Source organism: Malaclemys terrapin, chromosome 12 (assembly GCF_027887155.1).
Source record: "Malaclemys terrapin pileata isolate rMalTer1 chromosome 12, rMalTer1.hap1, whole genome shotgun sequence".
NCBI classification, from domain to species: domain Eukaryota; kingdom Metazoa; phylum Chordata; order Testudines; family Emydidae; genus Malaclemys; species Malaclemys terrapin.
Genome location: NC_071516.1, coordinates 21,722,697 through 21,745,458, shown reverse-complemented (window position 1 = coordinate 21,745,458; position 22,762 = coordinate 21,722,697). Strand labels below are relative to the sequence as shown.

The 22,762-nt window shown below is 39.7% G+C and overlaps 1 protein-coding gene across 1 annotated transcript in view; it reads left to right on the top strand.

Annotated features, from left to right (window-relative positions):
- Window positions 1–22,762, top strand: part of TOP1 (DNA topoisomerase I) — an 80,038-nt gene that overhangs the window by 1,502 nt on the left and 55,774 nt on the right. The window lies entirely within an intron of this gene.

Genomic DNA, 22,762 nt, shown 5'->3' with positions numbered 1-22,762 from the left:
AGTCAATCCCTCTCATCCCCCAAAATGAAAGGTGGTTGCAACATGTTGCTCTTTAAAAGATTCTGCTGCATCCATTTTAAGACCAGGCTTATTTCTTTCTTTGCTGTTTAATTGAACTAACTTTACCTTATTGGGTAGAAAAATTTAATTTAAATAATTGCATTTTAAAAAATAAATAAAAGGAGTGTAAGCAATTCCAGAAAGGAAGGTAGCATCACTTCAGAAAGTTTGCAAGTTGGCTGTTCATTTTTGGGAAATAGGTTGTAGGATCTCTATAGGTGATTGCATTTAGGAGGATGGCTACTAATTTTTTGCATTCTGCTGGGTGGTATATTGGTTTCAGTTTTTTTCCCAAGCTGGTGGGTGGTATACTTAAAAGTGGAGAGGGGGATGAGAGGGGGAGGTACAATTTGCTTCTGCATGCATATGTCACTGTCAAACGACTGGGTTTACATGAAAAGCTCTGTCTGTCCCCTAAGTAAGGGGATGGGAAGTTGTTGGGTTGGGGGGGGGGGGTGAGGATGATGTGCCTGTTGTCTAAAAGTGTTTGAGTTCACTCCACCTCTTTATTAAGGTGGTTTCATCTTGCCTCCCAATCCCATTGCAATAATACTGTTTTTATAATGCTGGGTTCTTGGCATTTGTAATCATTGGACTGTTGTTGTGGACAATAGGTTTGATGCCTACTTGCTTTGCAAACTGCTATACATGTAAATATTCATAAATATAGAATATTTGTGTATGCACATCTTTTTATATTTATGCACATAATGCATTTTATAGATAATATAAATATATAATGTAAATGTGTATAACAAAAGTGTGCAGATACAAATATGCTATCTAAAAAAAAATTCCCCTCTACAGGTAAAATAATACTTGATAAATTACTATTTTAAGGGAGAGAGGAAGATACTTCATTCCCTGGAACTGTAATAAACAGTTTTAGAATTACTTCAGTAAAAGTATGTCTATAAATATTTGTAACCTCCCTGTGTAGGAAATACTTGCTTTAGGGTAAGTTTTTCTGGGGGGAAAAGCTCCAGTTATATGCTGATTTAGATATGTGAAATCATTGATTCCTCTAGTCCTTCTTCCAGTGGACAATCTTAACAGGGTTTTGCCCCCTAGATATTAAGGCTGGCTGCACACTCTTTTTATTGTTCCCAATTAGGAGTGGTTTAGGAACATAAAGCACTTGACACCCTTCTGACTCTGTGGGTTTTTCTTGTCATTTCACAACTGCTGAAGGAAGTCTAGTACACAGATTTAAACTAAGAATGTACCACATATCTCAGTCAAAATATATATAAGTGGAGAATCAAATATGCCTGATGAATTTCAAGTGATGAAGGTGTCATAGAACTCTTCCTCCTCCCCATCATGATTCCAAGTCTTCCTTTGACTGTCATTAGTCATCACTGTAGTTTGTCTCAGACAACAGAAAGACAAAATCTTCTTCTGTGCTGAATGCTGCATTTGCTAGGCTTGTTAAGGGAGTAACACTGTTCGATAGTCCATGTCCTTTCTGACCTTGCCACCAAAGCTGAATCTACTTCAGGAACCTGCTGTCTCTCTTCGCTCTAAGGTTCTTTCATTCTTGCTTCCACTGTACAGTAGTAGCTCTCACTTCTGTGTCAGATATTGTCACATGTTGATCTTAGAAATATCAATTTTCATTTTAGGCATGGCCATGGGAGTCTGGGCTTTATATACTTCTTGTTTTGGATTCTAGTTAGTTGCAAGGAGTAGAAATGGGTGGAAAGAATCCCATATACATTATTCTGAGCACTTAAAATTGGTTTGTACTTTAATGAGATGGTATGGAGCTGTCTCATGTTGTTGTTAGGAGGCAGGGCCTGGACAGAAGCCTAGGGCTCCCAACTATTTACACTTAAAAGAGTGAAGGGAAGTATTTAGTCCTGAAAGAGTCAATGTGGTATTGACTACTCAATCCACATACGGTACTATATAAGCATTAAGCAAAGATACTTGCTGTTGGAACAAAGAACTCTTTGATACTCTATGGTTGTTGTCGGTAATACAGTAGGTACACACTTGTAATTATTCTTAGTAAGACAGAAAACTTGGAATTTATGTCGTTGACTATACCATTGTAATGTAATCACTTCAGATGTCACAACCTAAGCAAAGTGGGTGCGCATCCTCTAGTTAATGGGAGATCTCCAACGTCCAAGGATGTCGGTGATTCAATTTTTGGCACTATTATCTTTTAATAGGGGCTAAATTGATGGAGTATCATGATGTTAGCATCAAAGGGTCCTAGAATCAAGGCCAAGTGTAAAGTGGAAGTGTTGACCATTTCTGATCACTAAATATCCATGCCACTCGTAGCAAGTGTGTCCCAGACAAATTCTAACTTTAGTCATTGCATTTTGTGTAACTACCCAAATTCCCCCTGCCATATAACTAGAATATAGTGTTTTTCTTCACCTGAAGTGTCTTCTGTTGTTGCTGTACACCGTTAAGAATTTGCCATCTTTGGTCTAGAAGTGGTTGAAGTGATTCCTGTGTATGTGTATATCATTTTAAGTTGACAATCTTGTAAGTGGTGTGCTATTTAAAACATCAACCTGAAGTGTATGTATTATCTGTGAAATGGGGATAATACTGTCCTCCTTTGTAAAATGCTTTGGGATGTAAAGATGAGTAGTGCTATAAAAGAGCTAAAAAAATCCTCAAAATCTGAATGCAGTATAAAGAAAATTTATTTTCTAGTAGGAAATATCTTAAAGTACCTTTATGCTCACTTTATGAAAATGGCACCTTCTTACTCAACAGATGTGTACTCTGAGTCACATCTTTATCCTCAAAGTAGAGAGATATATGTTACTACTTTTTACTCCTGTTAGCCTACATAGACATTCTAGGTATGCAAGAACTAGCAGGATTCTTTTCTGGCTTTAGCTTCATCAACAGCATTGTTAACCAAGTTCCAATTGAAGAACCTCTTATTGCTAATGGGCTAGAAGGAACCCATCTTGACTTTCAATTTTCCTGTTGTGTTTGCAGAACATAGCAATTAGAAAAATATCTTTGTTTGTTAAATGTCCAAATTGGATATGGAGCTCCTAAGATGTTCAACACCCACAATTTTATTTCTGCGGTATAAAGCCATATCTTTCCTGTCTATTATTCTGTGTTCAGAACGCCTATTAAAAATTAACGGTTGTTTTGTATAAAAATGGTTGTTAAGATGTGGCCCCTCACTGAATTTCCCCATTTGTTGATTTAACTAAATATCTTAAGATGGAATTTAAGGCCAACGTCACTGCAGTAATCGGTGAAATATTAACTAGACTTGAGCACAAATTTTGATTGTCTGGCTGCGTGGAAGCTTATTTTTAGAAGCTGAATGTGCTTGAGTGAGAGGTGCTTCCTTTAATAGCTAACTTTAAAAATGCCAAAAGTGGAGAAAAGCAAGTATCTTATCAGAAATTGGCAGTTTTGTATTGTTGTCATGAGCATTAATATGACCGGTTAGAGGCAGCTTTATATTGTGGAGGGAGCACTTGAAAAGGGAAATTTAAATTAAATGGCATTGGAGCTGAGCAAATACTTTGTAAGTGATGGAAATTCAGAGGCCACTTTAGCATGTGTTTTTCTATCTTGCATGAGATGCACATTTAAGCTGACAGTTGGGCATGCGAAAAATGTGACTCAACAGAAAGGAGTAAACTTAAATATTAATTAACTTTTTTTTAGAAAAATAAGATTTGATAAGATATCTTGTATCATTTTTTTGATGCACACAGCACTGGTAGCAGTTGGGTTTTGCTAATGTTGCCAGGAAAGTAATGAGTTCAGGAAATGTCAGCCTGCTCTTAATTTTAATATATTTTTAATTATAAAGAAAAATCTTTTTTTTCTTAAATCTCTTCCAAAAGACTTATGAATAACAAGTGTATTAAAATGAAAATGTATTCTAAACTACAGTAGAGAGTAATTGTGGCCTGTTAAGAGGAGTAGACGAGCGCTCAGGACTCCTGCTTCCTAAGTCACTGGCAAAGCCAGGAATAGAAAGTGACCTTTGGCAAGTTACTTAATCTCTCTGCCTCCATTTCCTCTTCTGTAAATATGTGGGTGTTATAACACTTATCTAGTTTGATCTTAACTTAAAAAGATGGAAAAACTCCAAGATTCTCAAAGCCATTTTTAGGTATCCCATTGACTGAAAATTATAAGGTACTTCATAGTTAGTTTAAAGAATAAGCTTGTACGTGACTCTGCTTAGTTGGATGTCATGTAAGTGTAGTTTTTTTTAATGAAGAGCAGAAATGCTTATGGAATTTAGTTCTATATATACCTAAGCAATGTTGTTGCAGGCACTACATAGCAGTAAATGAACCTGTATAAACTAGTAAACTTGAAGCCAAGTCTCATACTGGGGCCTCTCTTCCACTCACTGGATTCAGAGGCAAAACTCTCATTGACCTCCCTGGGAGCATGATGTAGTCTGCTGTCTTTAATGTCAAATGTTCTGGATTGTGATCCAAAAGACACAATTTTAATGGCATTTTAAAAACATTTAAAGCATATGTCTTGCTTGTCTGCAAATGTTCTTCTCTCTTCTTGTGATAAATGCATGTTCTGAGCCCTAAGAAATGTAAGAATTGCAGAGTGCCATCATTTCCTGACTGAGATGTTTTCACAATGTAGGCACTCTTATAAGGGCCACACCGATCCTGTATTCGGATCAGCAGCTGGGGTTGCTTGCAACACTTCATGAAAACTGCTCATCTTTGGTTTTTAAAAGCACTTTTTAATATTAACTCTACAGTTATTTTTACTGTTGTTTACGATAGCATTATTGCAGTGTTTGGAGCTTATACTGTAGCATAGTTTTATAAGGAATGCTGCAGTCTTTGTTACAAATGAAACACTGTAGCAAGCTGGTTATTCCTAACGTGTCTCAGAAATATCAACTGCAAATTAAACTTAGTGAAATGTAAATTTTTAAAATTTACTCCTGGTAATATCCCTTTAACCTCATTATGCTGAGTAAAACTAGTGTTTCATTATTGATGTTGAAATCGGTTGTGTTAATTGTTCTGGTGTATATGAGGGCAGCTTTCAGGTTAAAACTTGGTGCAAGTCTTTTGGGAGAGCAGAGATGCATGTGCTTCTATTAATCTCAATCAGTTTTGTTTCTATTATGTTCCAGCAAAACTCCCTAAAACAATTAAAGGTCTGTATCCTGGACTAATGGGCCCGCAGACTTTCTGCTTTGATAAAATAAGTCTTAACATTGTAGCAATGAGAGGGGAGAAAAAACACTGTGAGGTAACTTCTGTTTATCTGCAGTGTTGGCCTCATTTTTTATGTCCCAAAATAAACCCATTCCTCAGCTGAGATGTCTTTTATGCAAAGTTTCAGATCTGTGCATGACTTCACATTTGAATTAGACACACAGTTTATCAAGGATTTATAACATAAATTTTGAATTTAACTTTAGCAAGCCAAACAGCACAACTGTAACTTCAGTTATTTGTTGGGTAGACCACTGAATTCCAACCTCCTCCTGAGCTGCACTGTGAGTAGAAATGGCAGTGATATGTAATTATAGCAAGTACAGTACTTCACATCGCATTGACTCAAATTCTTCTATTAGTGACTTCACAGAATGCTTGTTAAAGCAATACCTGCTGAAATAACAAAAGCTCCTTGCATCAAGCCACTGTTCTGTTAATGAAAGTGACATTGGAGGCAGATCCTCAGCTGGTGTAAATTGTCATTTCTCCTTTGTTGTTACTTGACTAAAGGGATAGGCTGTGATGAGATACGGTGGCTTCTTTCTCTATGAAAGGGACAATTTCAAATAAGAAATAATCCCACCTTGGAAAATGTTGAGGACAAATCCTTGCTGATTTTTCTTATCTTTTAATTCTGCTTGAGCTGGCTCTGCTAATTTAATACTTGTTAGACAGGCAGTCATTACTAAATATTTATTGGCTTGAACTGCCTTTGTGGCTTCTAGTTTCATAAGAAAGTCCCACAATCCACATGATGGGAGTAGAATGCTGTTAAGTGTTATGACATCTTCTTAGCTACACCTTTTTAACTAATTTTATCCTGTGTCTTAATTATCCAAATAGAAAGAGAATATTAATTGTTACATATGTGGTGTTTACAGCCTAACTCCTCTAGAGCAGTGGTTCTCAACCTTTTTAATTGAATTTAATTTTAATTTAATTAATGGAGATATCCCATCTCCTAGAACTGGAAGGGACCTTGAAAGGTCATCGAGTCCAGCCCCCTGCCTTCTCTAGCAGGACCAAGTATTGATTTTGCCCCAGATCCCCAAGTGGCCCCCTCAAGGATTGAGCTCACAACCCTGGGTTTAGCAGGCCAATGCTCAAACCACTGAGCTATCCCTCCCCCCACCTGTTTTATTGGTGACCTCTTTCACAATAGCAAGCCTCTGAGTGTGATCACCCCTTATAAATTAAAAACACATTTTTATATATTGAACACCATTATACATGCTGGAGGAAAAGTGGGGCTTGGGGTGGAGGCTGACACCTCGCGACCCTCCCCGTAATAACCTCATGACCCCCTGAGGGGTCCCAACCCCCAGTTTGAGAACCCCTGCTCTAGAGTGTCCTGTTTGATTTGACTAACACAGGCAAGCAGCACCTGACAAATATGTCCAACCATGCCTTCCCCTTCCCCCCGCGTGACTGTTGGTTATAACCTATTCAGCAATGTCAGCATTTAAGCAAGTATCATAATTAGACTTCAAAATGAATTTCCCATTAAGGTAACTTCAGGAGGGTTTCCACTTAGTGTTGTTTCAGTTTGATTGGAGAGTCAAAAGACAGCAGCATTCTGGGTTATGTTGTAAAGCTGCTTTACAGCAAGAAGGGCTGGGAAAAGACAAACAAAAAGGTGGAAGAATGTAGGTTCTGTCAACTACAATGAAATCTGTGAAGGGGAATAGCGTTAATGGTTTGCTGTTGTCCTTGGACTCCTATTGACTGTCTGCTCTAGATAACTTTTATTAAAAATAATTTCCACCATACATGCCTCTGGTAGCTTCCAGCATTTACAGCTGTTAGTTAAACATGCTTCTCAGCAGTTTAATTGATTCAGTAGTTAACCTCATCTGGACAGGCAAGGGGAGATTTGTCCATTCTAGGGCTCCCATCACTGGTTCAGCTGAACTAGTTGTAGCTCTGGTAAGGAATTTTTGTTTTTAAATTCCCTGGTGTGAACAAGTCTGTAGCATCTAACACATTCTCAGCATAGTGTTTGTAAAACTCCCTGGGCTGGCGTAAATTCAGAATAATGCCTTTGACTTCAGAGCTATTCAGGTTTACAATACTTTAAGATCAGAATCTGGCCCAAATATTGTTCTTTATATGCATGTCATTTTTTTTAATAGCTAATAATTGTAGCTGCTGCTGCTGCTCCTGTTCACTGGTGCCCCTGTAGGATCATGTGTCCTTGGAAAGGTGACTTGCAAGGGGGAAAAAATTGTGCTTGTGCCCTCTTGATGCATTATGATGCATAAAGAATGCCTGAAAGTTATTGGTTGGCTTTGGCATGTGCATGCGTGCCCATGCTTTTAAATTGAGAAATTCAGGTCTTGTTTGGGCTATAAAGATACCATAATGACTTAAAAATTTACAGAATTGTGACATCAGATCCAAGAGTGAAAGTTGAGCAATTGAGAAGGGAAGGGAATTTAGCCAGATTTCTTAAAACCGTTTGGTATTTTTGGTTTTTTTGTCAATACCTACATAACTCCAGTGACTAAATTTTTGGCTAAAAATGTTTTGTTAAATCATCTTTTGAGTACTATTGCAGGTGACAATAATATTCAATATAAAACAATTGTGTTAGAGCTAACAATAAACTTCCTTCTCAGAGATCCCCCAAACCAATGGAAAGCAGAGTTGACTCTCCTGTTATTGTTAAGGTAGTCACAAGGGGAATGGGGTGAGCAGCCTTTTAGACCTTTATACACCAAAGAAGCAAAAAAGGACACAAACCAAATTCTTTGTTAAGCCCTTGGCAGGTCACCTTTAACAACTAATGAAGGGGAGAAGATGGGATCTGGAATGAGAAAAGATGATCAGGGAAGGGACAGTCCTTAAATGAATAGCATTGCCACTGACAGAAACCTGTAAGCTCTCAAATATGTAGGGAGGATATTTTTTCCATCATCTTACAACACAGATATCAGATATTAACATATGGTATTTCTGTTTTTATCCCTTGTAAAGAGCAAATTGCAGAACAGTGCCCCTTAATGTTATGTTTCAGACTGTAGCTTCATTTGGAAGAACCTTTGTTTTATCTGTTGCTTAAATCTTGATGGCCTTTTCAGTTGAAAGCAGCCTCTACAGTAGTTCAGTTTAGCCGGAGAAAATTTAGCTTGTCCTGGCAACTGCTGTGAAGTTGGAAATAGCTAGTTTCCAACATGAAGGAATTACAAGGTCAGACAGCATTGAACATGCTTTCCTCTTGCCTTTGGAAAGCTTTGGGGAAAGCATAATCTGTTTGAAATACTTATCCTGATGGGATGGGGGCAGTGCAGGCTCGGATTTGGGGAGAGATGTAGCGAGGCCAGTCATTGTTACTTGTCATTTGGCATCAGTGTACATCTCTTATTCAAGAAAAACAAATCTGTGCATCTAGTTAAATTATATAAATACTTTTTTGAAGTTGGAGGCGCTAATCTGTGGAAAATATGATAGTTTCATTGTAAAGAGGGGAATGCACCGAGACAATAGAAAGTTGTTGTATTAAAGGGTTCCTGTCAATCTCTATTAGGGCCAAAAATTGCTTCCCAGGCAGATCCTGGTGAGTATCTTTTTAGATTCCTGGTCGGTATTTTTTGGCCATCCCAACCATAAACCCATTTGTGCATTCTCATAATCTACCATTATGGCTTTAGTACAGTTTTGTGTGTGTGTGCTTTTTAAACTGTCATGTCTACAACAGTTAGCTGTAAAAATAACATTCAGCCTTATTGAAACACTACCTTTGGTATGCTGAGAGAATGGCTTGCTAATGAGCTTCATGGTGCCCCTCTGAAGGAGTGAATCTTCATTTTATCACCACAGTCCATGTGGATGGGTGCTTGTGTTAAAGATAGGAATTTTATCCTATTAATAATTTCATAGGTAGAGCGGTTTTGCATTTAATAGACTTCTTTAAAACAGCAAATAGAGATAATTTTCTTCCTCAAGGAAACCATAGTGTACACCCAACTCCACTAATCTCTGTTACACATCCTGATCAACACATCTTTGAGTCAGATTTCAAGGCCAGAAGGATCATCTAGATCACACATCTGTCCTCTCCAAAGATATTCTGTATAGTCAGGATTTATTAGTTAAGTGTGTGTTTTATGTCTTGACCGCTGCAGTATTTAGTGTAATTTAAAACACTTAAATATTTAAAGAGCACCTATGATTTCAGGAAAAAGAACAGGAGTACTTGTGGCACCTTAGAGACTAACAAATTTATTAGAGCATAAGCTTTCATGGACTACAGCCCACTTCTTCGGATGCATACTGAAGAAGTGGGCTGTAGTCTACGAAAGCTTATGCTCTAATAAATTTGTTAGTCTCTAAGGTGCCACAAGTACTCCTGTTCTTTTTGCGGATACAGACTAATACGGCTGCTACTCTGAAACCTATGATTTCAGGGAGAATTTAAGACTATTTTTCAATGTAGATACGATTCTACTATTTCTGCTTTCCCCTTACTTTAAGATGTTTATATGGAAATAGGATCTCTGTGTTTAAATACTTCATCCCCTGTTGCTACGTATTGTGCTTGCTAAAGTCCTAATCCTTGATTTGCAGCATTTTATAAACTTCCACAGCAACCATTTGGGAATTTCACCAGTGGAGGATTAGGCAATTTGAGGTAGGGAATGAACCATAAGAGTAAGTAAATTTCTAGGCCTCATCTACATTGTGGATAAAGCTGTGTATAAAATCAGTTACTCTAAAGCGGTGTAAGACCCCATTCAGAGTACTTGTATGAGCACTGTTTGCCAGGCCACTGTGGACCAGGTCTAACCACTTAAGACTTCCTAAAGTATTGGTGGACTACTCCCTTGTGTAGATGTGGGACTTTTAAGCTCTCATTTCTGTGCAAATGTTCATAGTAAAGCACCACCAGGAAAGAGCTCTGGAATATTTTTAATATTTTTCATTAGCCATCAGCAGTACTTTAAAGTACAGCTGCATGGTAAAAGTTAGCAAAATGCTTAATGTGAATTTACCAATCCCTAAGTATAGCTAGCTTTTTATGTGTCTTGGCATTTGTTACTTCTTGTGCTCTACATGTGCTCCTGACACATGAAAACTAAAGTTGCTGAGTGGGGACTATTTGGGTCCTGGTTTTCTCCCTGTGCTGCTACTTCTATAGGTCTTAATTTTTTAACAATTACTTTTAAAATTCTGCTTTAAAATTCCACTTTAATATGTTAATGTGGGACTGGGTTCTCATCTCCTCCTGTTCCCCTCTAAATATTGGCAAAGTTTATATTGAAGATTTCTTTCATAGAAATGCATTCGCATTGGCCTGCTGAACCCAGGGTTGTGAGTTCAATCCTTGAGGAGGCCACTTAGGGATCTGGGGCAAAAATCAGTACTTGGTCCTCTAGTGAAGGCAGGAGGCTGGACTCGATGACCTTTCGTGGCCCCTTCCAGTTCTAGGAGATAGGTATATTTCCATATATTATATTATATTCTTGTTCAGGTTTTATATTGCAATATGTGAATAAGGGCCAAACTCATTGAAACAGCTGTTCATCTTACTCGAAGGTTGCAGTTTCTTGTTTTGAGAGAGATTTAAGAGGTGGCCTAAAAAAACCTACTGCAGGTAGAGATGGAACACATCTCCTTCAGTATACATTCCTGTTAGAGCGGTGAGTGAAGTTTGATTTAGAAAGATAAATAGTTGAGTAACATTGTGGTCTTTTAATTGGAAGTTTAAGGAATCTGTGGACTTAAACTATTTTGGTATTGCATAAGTAGCAGGAGAAGGGCTTCTGTTTTTTTCTTGTTGATGTCCACAAGCAGAATTTTAGAACACAGAAGTACACATACTCTTAAACTCGCAGTAATCAAAAGTTCACCCTGTGAACTTTAATTGATGTTCAATTATGGAGTCTCTACTTGTGGGTTGTTCTGAGTCTGACCCATGTCAGCTGAAAGTTACTCCCATTGAATAGAGAATAATAGCCGGTGTGAAACAAGTTCTGTATTCTCAGCCCATGTCCAATTTGTGTGATGGTGTTCAGATAACACCAACTGCCGCCATAGTTTCTAGTACTCTTGTCGACAATGTTAGGGTATGTCTACATAGCAAGCAGAAACCTGAGGCAGTGAGTCTCAGAACCTGGGTCTACAGACGTGGGCTCATGCTACAGTGCTAACAATAGCTGTGTAAAGGCTTGGGCTGGAGCTCGGGCTCTGAAGCCTAGGGAGGGGTGGGTTTCAGAGCCTGAATGTGACTAGCATCTATCCAGCTTACTTTCATCTACCGCTGCTGTTGCAGAGCCATAGCAAGTATGACTAGGATCCCTTATTAGAGAGGTAAAGTGAAATAGTCAGGATGGGCATGTTCCAGTTCCAGCTTGCCCGGGAAGTTACGTTTACAGGTTAGACAAGTGCAGTCTTCTGGGAAACTGGAAGCGTGAGCTATTTGGAGAGATCCATGTGACACCATGATTCATTACAACATGAGCAGTATACACAAAATGGAGGAATTGAGCAATACTAATGACCTACTCCAAGGTTTGTACGGCACAGTTAACGACCACCAGATGGGGAGTAAAAAGCCACCTGCTCCTTTACTGCAGACTCAGCATGCCATTAAAGCTATTAAAAATGATAATGTGAAGATATATCTCTTCTTGTAACAATTTTTTTTACTAGTCTTTCCCATCTAATACGTACATTTGTTGTAGAGTTGTTCATGAATGACTCTGGAAGCTGGGGGTAGAAGTTAAAGTATTCAGGCATTTTATTTCAGTAGAAGAAGGGGAGCAAATCCTATTCAGATACTTATATGCACTCTGCAAACAGCTCTAGAGACAATAGGGTCATATACTCTCATGCATGTACTTCCTCCGCAGCATGGGGCAGGGATCACTAGCAGGAGGGTCTCAGCCGATTGAAGTCACTAAAACACAGGATTGGGGACTTCAACGGTAGAGTCCAGGGAAGGGTCTTGCGGCCTGCAGCATGCAGGGGGTCAGACCAGATGATCATAATGGTCCCTTCTGACCTTAATGTCTATGAGTCTATGAGTCTATAAGTGGGTGGATTTATTTTTATTTTTTTTAACAACTGAAAGTTTTCTTTCTCCAGTGTTGCCCTGTTCTGGGCGAGCCAAGTGAGTGTGATCCTTCCTTACAGTAGGGGGAGACAGATACAAATCAGAGTTGGGATAGCATTACTCCCCTGTGTGTGGTGCTTGCTGGCTGTCATCCTTTAATTGGTTTGCTCTAGCAGGGGAGAACAACCTCCCCAGCTGTCTGGGATATTTGCTAAGGAGAGCTGAGTTGCATGCATTCTGAGAATGTTGTGCATTCTCTTTAGAATTGTAGGATTGCAAGGGACTTTGAGGGGTCATCTAGTCCAGGGGTTCTCAACCTTTTTCTTTCTGAGGCCCCCCTGAACATGCTATAAAAACTGCATGGCCCCTTTGTGCCACAACAACTGTTTTTCAGCATATAAAAGCCAGGGCCGGTGTTAGGGGGTAGCAAACAGGGCAGTTCTGCGTGGCCCCATGCCACAGGGGCCCCCACAAAACAAAACTGCTCAGGCTTCAGCCCCGGGTGATGGGGCTTGGGATGGCAGGGTTTCAGCTTTCTGCCCTGGGCCCCAGTGAGTCTCAGGGTACGTCTTCACTACCCGCCGTTTCGGTGGGTAGCAATCGATTTATCTGGGATCGATGTATTGCGTCTCGTTAAGACGTGATACATCGATCCCCAGACATGCTCACCGTCGACTCCGGAACTCCACCAGAGCGAGCGGCGGTAGCGCAGTTGACGGGGGAGCTGCAGCCATCGATCCCGCGCCGTGTGGACCCCAGGTAATTCGATCCAAGATACTTCGACTTCAGCTATGCTAGTCGCGTAGCTGAAGTTGCGTATCTTGGATCGATTTTCACACACCCCCCCCCCTCCCACGGTGTAGACCAGCCCTAACACTGGCCCAGCTTGGCGGACCCTCTTAAACCTGCTCGCAGCCCCCAGTGGGGCCTCAGACCCCTGGCTGAGAACTGCTGATCTAGTCTAGTCTCCTGCACTCAAGGCAGCACTAAGTATTATCTAGACCATCCCTGACATATGTTTTTCTAACCTGCTCTTAAAACTCTCCAGTGATGGAGATTCCACAGCCTCCATGACACTTAGGAAGTGTGTCCTAATGTCCAACCTAAACCACCCTTGCTGCAATTAAAGCCCATTGCTTTTTGTCCTATCCTCAAAGGTTAAGGAAAACAATTTTTCTCCCTCCTCCTTGTAACAACCTTTTATGTACTTGAAAACTGTTATCATGTGCCCCCTGAGTCTTCTCTTCTCCGGGCTTTTTCCTTGCCGGCCTCCACCACCACTCAGGAATCTCTGCAAAGGACATAGAGGCATATCTTAGTCATACTACCTGTTGTATGTGCTGAATGGCCTTTTAAGGACAGCTTGCTATGTTTTATTTCAGGAGGAGAAGGGGGGCAAATTCTATTCAGATACTTGCTGGTGAAAGATGCTTCAGGCAGAATTATTGAGGGAACCATCCCATCATACAGTTCCAGCTTCTGGCAGTCAGAGGTTTAGGGACACCCAGTTATTAGTCATTGATGGTCCTCATGCAACCCCATGCTCTGGATGTCCCTAAACTTCTGACTGCCAGAAGCTCGGCTATACACCCATTTATGGACTCCATCAGTTTGTATGTATAGTTGGATTATATTTTCCAATGGCTTTAGTTTGCACTTAACATTGAATGTCATCTCCAGTTTTGTTACCCAATAACCCTGTTTTGTGAGATTGAATGAGTTACTTTCTGTATCCATAGGATTGATTGGCTCAGCCATGAATTAATCTGTTCTTGGACTTTGTCCATAGCTCATCTCTTTACTTTGTTAGAATGACAAAGAATCATCAGGCACGAAGGAAGACCATTTTCAAGGTCTTGATGTAATATAGATATAATCCAAATAGGGCTTGTATTTCACATAGATTGCTTTTGGGAGAATACATTAGCTGAATTGGTTCTTGTAAAATGGTTTCTTGTTCTTGAGAAATGTATCTTTGTGCAACTGTGTTCAAGATAAACTAAATGATCACATTCTTTGCTAAATTCAAGGCTAGCTTTTTAAAAAATTGTTTTCCCTTTGTAAATAAAGGGTTTTCTTCATCTTTTACCTTTCTCTTTACACTGGATTCTAGAAAGTTAGAGGTATTCCAGTGCTCAGGAGCCCATTGCTTTAGCTGTAACCAAAGGCAGCAAGCCCCAAGTCAAGCCGTCCGTATCCAATCCCAGGATTCCTTTGTGAGCTGTCTTAGCTAGTGTTAACATTTTGAGAGGATGAGGAAAAACTTTTTGGATCTCGCCTTTAATGATCATTATAAAGCTTGGGGTAATGAGTGTGGGAGGAAGAAGTCTCTAGCAGTTTGCACTTGGCAATGGGAGCTGTGGAGCTAGCACTCGGGGAAGGACAGCACCAAGGAGCAGCCGGGATAGGTCGCTGCTTGCGAGGAGACGCCCGAGGTGAGCGTGAAAATCCTTTTTCGTTCGTCTTCACTTTGAATCAGATTAAAGATTCAGACCAACTCACCCAAGGGTATCTGTGTAGTAGTTGGAGATATAAAAATGGATCAATACTTCTGGGTGATTTTTAGGTTTCTCTTGATTTTTTTTATTTTTTTTTTCTTCTTCTGTGTTCCCAAGTCAAATTACAGCTCAGGAATTGGTTCTGAAGACCGAGCAGTTTAAAACTTCTTTTTTTGGGAGGGAGGGTTTGAAAAAATAAAAATATTACTTTGAACAGTGCTGTTGCTATGAGAATTAATGCTATGTGATCTCCTAAATCCTGTGGTCTGAATCTCAACTTGCAATGATGCTCTGTCTGATTAATTGGGGAAAAAAATTGCTGAAAGCAGGTTGGTGTTTCTAAAGGGCATCAACCTGGAAATTGATTGCCAAACGTTTCCTTGTTTGTTAACTCTGAGTCAGGTGATAAGATAGGAGGGGATGTCAGGAAATGCAATAGTCTATTGACATTTCTGGATAATGTCTGATCAAAATTAATTTTGTATGACAGGACTGATTTTGAGATCTGTATAGCTCATTGAGAGAGCTACCTTTAGGGAACTCCTGGCTGTTATACATACAGCGTTATTTAACATAAATACACTTCCTTCTTTTTGTTTTTAATCTTGTTGCATTATTCTTTTTACTTGGGAAACTGAGGATTTAATATTGTTTAGCTTTAGAAAACTGTCATCTTTGACTATATTTTCATATCAAGATAGCTGTCTTGAGTTTAAAAAACACCATTTTTGGCAGTAAAGAAAAAGCCTGCATCTCGCCCTTGACTTGCTACTCCAATCATTAATATTTCTCTTGAGCAGAGAGTAGGAGCTTAGATGCTGCAGAGTCAGGCGCTGAGATACTACGGTGATGAGCACGTTATAAAAAATATATAGACTAGACATCCAAATTATGTGATGTAGACAAATGTCCTTTAGAAACTAGGTTTAGCTCATTTATAACCAAAGGTGGATGAAACCAAATCTCCAGAAGTGAAAGTTAGTGTTATGACCTATCCTGTCATCCAGACTCCCACTTTGTCTCTTATTTGGGAAGAACTTTATTTATCCATCCTGCCGGGCAGCTTTTGGGATGTCATGTTAAGATCATCTTAAAAGTGCATCACAAAAATAATTTTTTCACTTATTGATATTCTAAGAATATATAAAAATTCCTTTTTATTGTACTGATACCACACCTCACAATCTACTCCTTCCTGGACCCTTAATACTTGGCGGTGTTTGTTCCAAAACAGCAATCTGAAGTTAAGAAGTAAAACTGACTTAAGGCAGCGCTTCTTCTCTCCCAAAGGAAGTGTATAGCTTTAAACAAAAATAGGTACACTTCTTTAAAACTTTCAAATGGTGTAACAGAAATACATCTACACTCTGTTGACATATTAAGAGTATCTGGCTTCTGGAGTTTCAGAAATCACTGAGGCTGTTTTCAGAGACTTTTCCTCTGATGCTGTTGAATAAACAGCAGTCCGCCACTCTGAATGGTTGTGAGCTATGACTTCCTGCCTTCAGGAGAGAACACAGAAGGTATGCTCTCAGTCCTAGAAGCGATCCCATCCAGTCCAGTCTGAAACACATTGACAGGGCAATATAGGAGAGGTTTGTGCTGCTGCTTCCTCTGATGTATGCCAGGTACAAAACAAGTAAAATTATTTCAGTGTTTAGAGCTTTCAAATGTCATCTTTCCTGAGCATTCAGTGGATGTGAAAACATTAAAATACGGGCACTTAATTTTGATTTTTATATAAAGATCATCATAAGGCAGCCACTCTGCCTTATGTGTCCTAACACTTAAAATTCACAAGCAAATTGTTTAAAAACTGACTACTTATACGAACTACTCACTGCATGATTTGACTGTAAGGGCAAAGACATAGCCACCATAATTGTTAAATGACCCCCATAACCTTTTCCCATCTCTGACTCCGAATACACATGTGGAAAGACCTATTCTTTCTCTCCCTATCTCACAAATATTTGCGTGCAAACAGGCTATTTCAGTTGATTGCTTTTCTCTTCAGATTCCTCCGGAAGAGAATAACAAAGGGCCCTTATTGCTAGGGCTTACCTCAGTAGTTTGCTCCTGGGAGAATTCTGCGCCACTGCGCAATGCAGAAATGTGCAGAAATTAATGGTTTTAGCGCATAATTTCCTTCCCCCATGGAAATGGGCTGCAGTGCTGCTGGCTGCCACTAGGGTCCGCTGGACCTGGCAGAGCCCAGCTCACACAGAGAAGACCCTGCAGGCAAGGGGAAGGGGAGAGAGTAGAGAGCTCCTAGGAGCTGTAGCTCACTGCATGCCTTGAGGGAAGGAGATGGTGATGCAGGAAACTGCACACAAGCCTGTGACCCAGCAACAGGCTTTGTCTTTCTGGATCCCTGGGTTATAGGGGGATGGGTGTCTGGGCTGGAGGGTGGGGAGGAAATGGCTGGGCCCTGGAGGGGGTTCAGGTGTATTGGCTGGGGGGGTCCTGCAGCTGGGCTCTGGGGGGGGGAAGGGGCAGAGAAACAGGAACTGGGTTGTCATAGGGGTTTCTTTAACTCTGTACACCTGGGGGAATTTTTGTGTGTGTCTGTATTGTTACACACATTTGCTGGCAGGTATTTTGAAATAAATTACTAAAATAATTGAAACTGGCATAATTATGTGGTGGTGTTATTTTGACAAATAAAAATTGCAGAATTTTAAATTACTGTGTGCAGACTTTTTTTTGTTTGCTCAGAATTCCCCCATGAGGAGTAATTCCTGAGATCTAGGAGCCGTGCTTGTTACTGCTTAATGATTTAACACCTACAGTAATAGCACAGAACTCCAAAGCTAAGTTGTCTGAATACTTCTTCTCCCTGCATCCTCCCCCCTCCCCCCCCCCCCGAGAAATTATAGCTGTTTCAGAAAGTGGTGTGCCCTCTTCTCAGTCGGCATTGAACAACTACTCCATCTTACTGTTTAGTGCACTTTGCTTGGAGATGGTCTGTAGTGGCTGAGATGTAAAACAGGAACACAGTTTTCCAGTGCCCGATAGTGGAGAAAATAGTGGACTGCATTTCTTTCCCTTTGGAAGGGTATGTCTTCCCTGCAAAGTTGATTTAGGTGCCTGACACTCAGTTGGCGTAGTAACTGGAATGAGAGCAGTCACACTGCATAGTTGTGAGGCTAGCAGCTCAAGTGTTGAATACCCCCTGATGGGACCGCTAGCTAAGGTATAAAGCACCACCACATAAGTGAGAGGGGCTTTAATGTGTGGTGATGGGACTCTGGTTAGGGGCAGTAAGAACATAAGTACTCAAGAAAAAACCTGAGTTAACTCTGTAGTGAAGACAAGTGCCGAGTGAGATAACTGAATAGGGCTGTCTAACTCTTCTGGAACAAATTTAGACAAACTTTGGCTCCAATCAGATCAGCAAGTGTGGATGGTTCCTCTTGTGTGGAGGGAGTCCCATTGATGTCAGCAGGTTTCTGCATGGATGTAGGGGTCTGCACTAGTAGATTCAGTTGTAGGATCAGAGTATACTTCTGGTAGAGAGCAGGATGGACCTTCAAAAAGAATTAAAAACAAAAACAAAACTTGAATTTCTACTAAGCCCATCCTGATCTTTTAGCCACAATTCATACTCTGATAATGCTCAACAATGAAGCTATAAACCATATCCAATAGTGCATCTCCTTGATCCTCTTGAGGAAAGCATGTAGGAGACCAGTAATGCCTGAGACCGAATCATGCCTACTACAACACCTCTGTAGAGAGCGATTAAAAAAGAATAATGTACTGCTGTAACCTCATCACTGGGAATGCTGCATATGTTTCAGGCTAGAGGCCCCCCTGTATACATCATGGGTGAAATCCTGACCCTAATGAAGTTAGTTTTGTCGCTGACTTCACTGTGTTCTGGATTTCACCCTGTGTTTCCTTGTTCCTCAGTGAAGTTCTTACTTGGAGGAGACCCTGTTCTGGATCAAGCCCAAGTTATCCAGAGGTATCTGGCATGTCCTTGCGTTGCATTGGTATGAATAGGAGCACTATTCAAAGCGCTGTTGAGACACAAGCGTGGCCCTGATGCTGACACAGGGCTTAATGAAAGCTTTACAAACATCTTTTTAGTGTGTCCAAAAATGTTAGCGATTTAAGGTATTTGATCTGTATGCCAGCAAGTGAAAATATTTTTTTAGTTTAATACAAACACTGAGACAGTGTAATTATTCTTGACAATACAGAAGTTTTCCTGTTGGCTGAAGTACCATTAAAACCAAAACTTTCTTCAGATTCTCTGTTTTGGAAATTTGACTGTATGCTAGGAACTGTGCTGTTTCACACCTTTCTAATGATGCGGTATGCAGTCAGTTACATTATAGTGGATAAAAACAGAAAACTCCTGTTAGGTTAAGTCTGTGCCTTTATGAGAATAGGACACAGTCCATAAAGTTCTGACTTCCTCTCACTACGTTTATGCAGTGCCAAATACTCAGTTGTCAATAAATAGTAATAGTCCCTGATATAGGTTGTGCCAGCTGATACTACACTAAATCTTAGGTGTATGGCCAAGAAGCAATCCTTTTTGTCTAGTGACAGTTTAGCGGCACTTGGCTTACAAAAGTTTTGGGCAAGAGTTCTGATTTAAAAAATAAAGGACTTTACAGTCCTCCAGGAGCTGAAGGGTTAACTGGGTCATTTTGCTTTTGATTATGATGAAGTAAGGGACACATTATCTCCTGCGTTGGTTGATGGCTCTGAAGTCTAAACATGGCTGTGATGTTGCAATAGCTTCTGCATGGGGAACATTGCTGGAAAACTGAAGAGCAGAATTTACGTAGATGAGGAAGTACTTGTAATTATTGCATGTCATTCTGGCTGTGACCGTGACTCCAAAGGACTCCTGGCAGTTCCTTTGTATTCCTATTTGCATGTGTGTCTTTCTCCCCTTTTCTCTGTATGGAGAAGACTGCTATATGGAGAAGACTGTCACCAGCAAGTATTGGGATATTTTGTCAATGTACAATAGGGTTACCAGACAGCAAGTGTGAAAAATCGGGACAGAGGGTGGGGGGTAATAGGAGCCTATATAAGAAAAAGCCCCAAATATCAGGACTGTCCCTATAAAATCGGGACATCTGGTCACCCTAATGTACAATGAAATAAAGGTTCTTTGCTAAAGCTTTGGTTTTGTATTAAGGGGTCATTGCAAAGTCTGACTGGCCGGATATTGTACTAACTCGGAATTGGATAAGTGTCTTTCACATTGTCCCACTAATCCCCCAAATTCTATTGTCCTTCAACATTTAAACTAAAATTCCACTTGTGTGTGACCCTACATGAACCACTGCCTGGCCCTTGGTTTCTCAGTAGGTATGATTGTTCTTGCTGTGCTTGTTTGCTGTATTTAGCACAGGTGTGAGGAATATAACTTCAGGAGTGAGGGGAGGAACTAAATATTCTGGTAAAGATTTGACACTTCGTGGATTTTTTTTTAAAAATGCCCCCAGCGAACCTCCTTTTAATTTTTGTTTGTTTGTATTTGTGCAACAGGGATTTTCCCAAATCTTCCTCTCACTCAGTATATGCTCCCCTTTCTCTTGCAATATCATTGGAGGACTTGTGCAACCTTCTATTTAAGCCTATATACACGTGTTAGCCATATGAAATACAACTTGTCTGGTTTTTGTGGCTGGGAATAAAGCTTTTAAAACCAGAGGGTTAACTGTAAAAAAACGAGGTTGAAATATATGGCTGCCTATTGCTGTTGTGCACTGGATTCTGACAGGGCCAGGGTATTCAAGTAGACCCAGACCTAATTTTGAAATGGGTTATAGGTTGCTATGCTGGGCCAGAGCTGATGCTAATTTTCCACTTTTCTATCCTATTTAGCATTTTTTGTTTTTACTGGCCCTGAAAAATAATTGGTTGGGAAAGATGGGGATTCAGTGCTTGTGAAAGCGCGAGTATATCTGGGTGTGTTGCAGGCGTGTGCTCTGCAAGCTTCCACACTTAGTTCTGTCAATATGCCCCCATTTATGATATACACCCTCTGGTATATTCTAGTTGAGAACTCCCACTGTGGCTTTTTTTTTTTTAACACCTTATTCCTGAAGTAACATTACTGTTCTAGTCCTTGGTTTCTACTGTGGTTGCTCATCCTGCATGAGTAAATTCCATAAACTTCTCTGCTTTTGCAACTAAAGGCAAAAGCATGTCTTCAATTTAGATTTCTCTTTCATGATCTACACAGAGTACATAAATTCTTTCTCATCTACAGATACACAGCATGGTCACGTAGACACAAATGCACGCCAACTGGGAAAAAACCTAATCAAGCTATTTCTCCTACAGACTGGAAAAGAAGGGAAAGAGCTCTTAAAATGAGTACTGGTGTGCATGATGGTGGGGAGTGTGTATAAGTACTTAAACGTTCATTCATACCATATTGTGGTGTCGTCTTATCATAAGGACAAATAGTCCTAGAGTGAGATGCTTCCCCCCCACCCCCCCAAAAAAAAAGTCTTAATTGCTTTTTGCAATGTATGCCATTTTATTCAGCTTGGACAATGAAAATAAGCTGATTAGTTTCATCCTCTGGCTCTCATTTACACAACTGCAGAGAAATGTTTTATATTCTCAATCTGTGAAAACATTTTTATTCATATTGGATTTTATAAAATCTCTTGGGTCTTTAAATATAAACGTTGTGTTGAAAGCTAGTTGATACCTCTCAGTCGTGACCCAATTGGCATGTGAAAGAAGGTTTTTAATTCTGAAATGGCTAGTGTAATAACCTCTTCCCAGCTGTAAAGTAATCAGAAACATTCCTATTTTCATACTTAAAGATTTCTTTTCCCTTCTCTTCTCCATAGTGTCGTCTTGTGAAATAGAATTATTTTCAATTTTATGAATTAGCAACTGAATAGCTTAGATGCAGAATAGAATAAGTACATACAAATAAGCCCCATATTTCAGAAATATACGTAAAAAAATCCTTGCACATAACTTTCACGTATTACAACTGTGTTCACTCTCAATAATTATTCACTTGCCTCACTACATTTTGTTCAAATATTTCTAGGGCTGTCAAGCGATTAATCGTTCGATTTAAAAAAAATTACAATTGCACTGTTAGTAATAGAATACCATTTATTTAAATATTTTTAGTTTTTTTCTACATTTTCAAATATATTGGTTTCAGTTACAACACAGAATACAAAGTGTACAGTGCTCACTTTATATTTTTGATTACAAGTATTTGCATTGTAAAAAAACAAAAGAAATAGTATTTTTCAATTCACCTAATACAAGTACTACAGTGCAATCTCTTTATCATGAAAGTTGAACTTACAAATGTAGAATTATGAACCAAAAAAATTTTATTAAAAAATAAAACAATGTAAAATTTTAGAACCTGCAGATCCACTCAGCCCTACTTCAGCCAATCGCTTAGAGAAACAAGTTTGGTTTAGAATTTGCAGGAGATAATGCTGCCCATGTCTTGTTTACAATGTCACCTGAAAGTGAGAACAGGTGTTCACCTGGCACTGTTGTAGCCGGCGCCGCAAGATATTTACGAGCCAGATGAGTTAAAGATTCGTATGTCCCTTCATGCTTCAACCACGATTCCAGAGGACATGCCTCCATGCTGATGATGGGTTCTGCTCAATAACGATCCAAAGCAGAGCAGACTGATGCATGTTCGTTTTCGTCATCTGAGTCAGACGCCACCAGCAAAAGGTGGATTTTCTTTTTTGTGGTTTGGGTTCTGTAGTTTCCGTATCTGAGTGTTGCTCTTTTAAGTCTTCTGAAAGCATGCTCCACACCTCGTCCCTGTCAGATTTTGGACGGCACTTCAGATTCTTAAACCTTGGGTTGAGTACTGTAGCTCTGTTTAGAAATCTCACATTAGTACCTTCTTTGCGTTTTGTCAAATCTGCTGTGAAAGTGTTCTTAAAATGAACATGTGC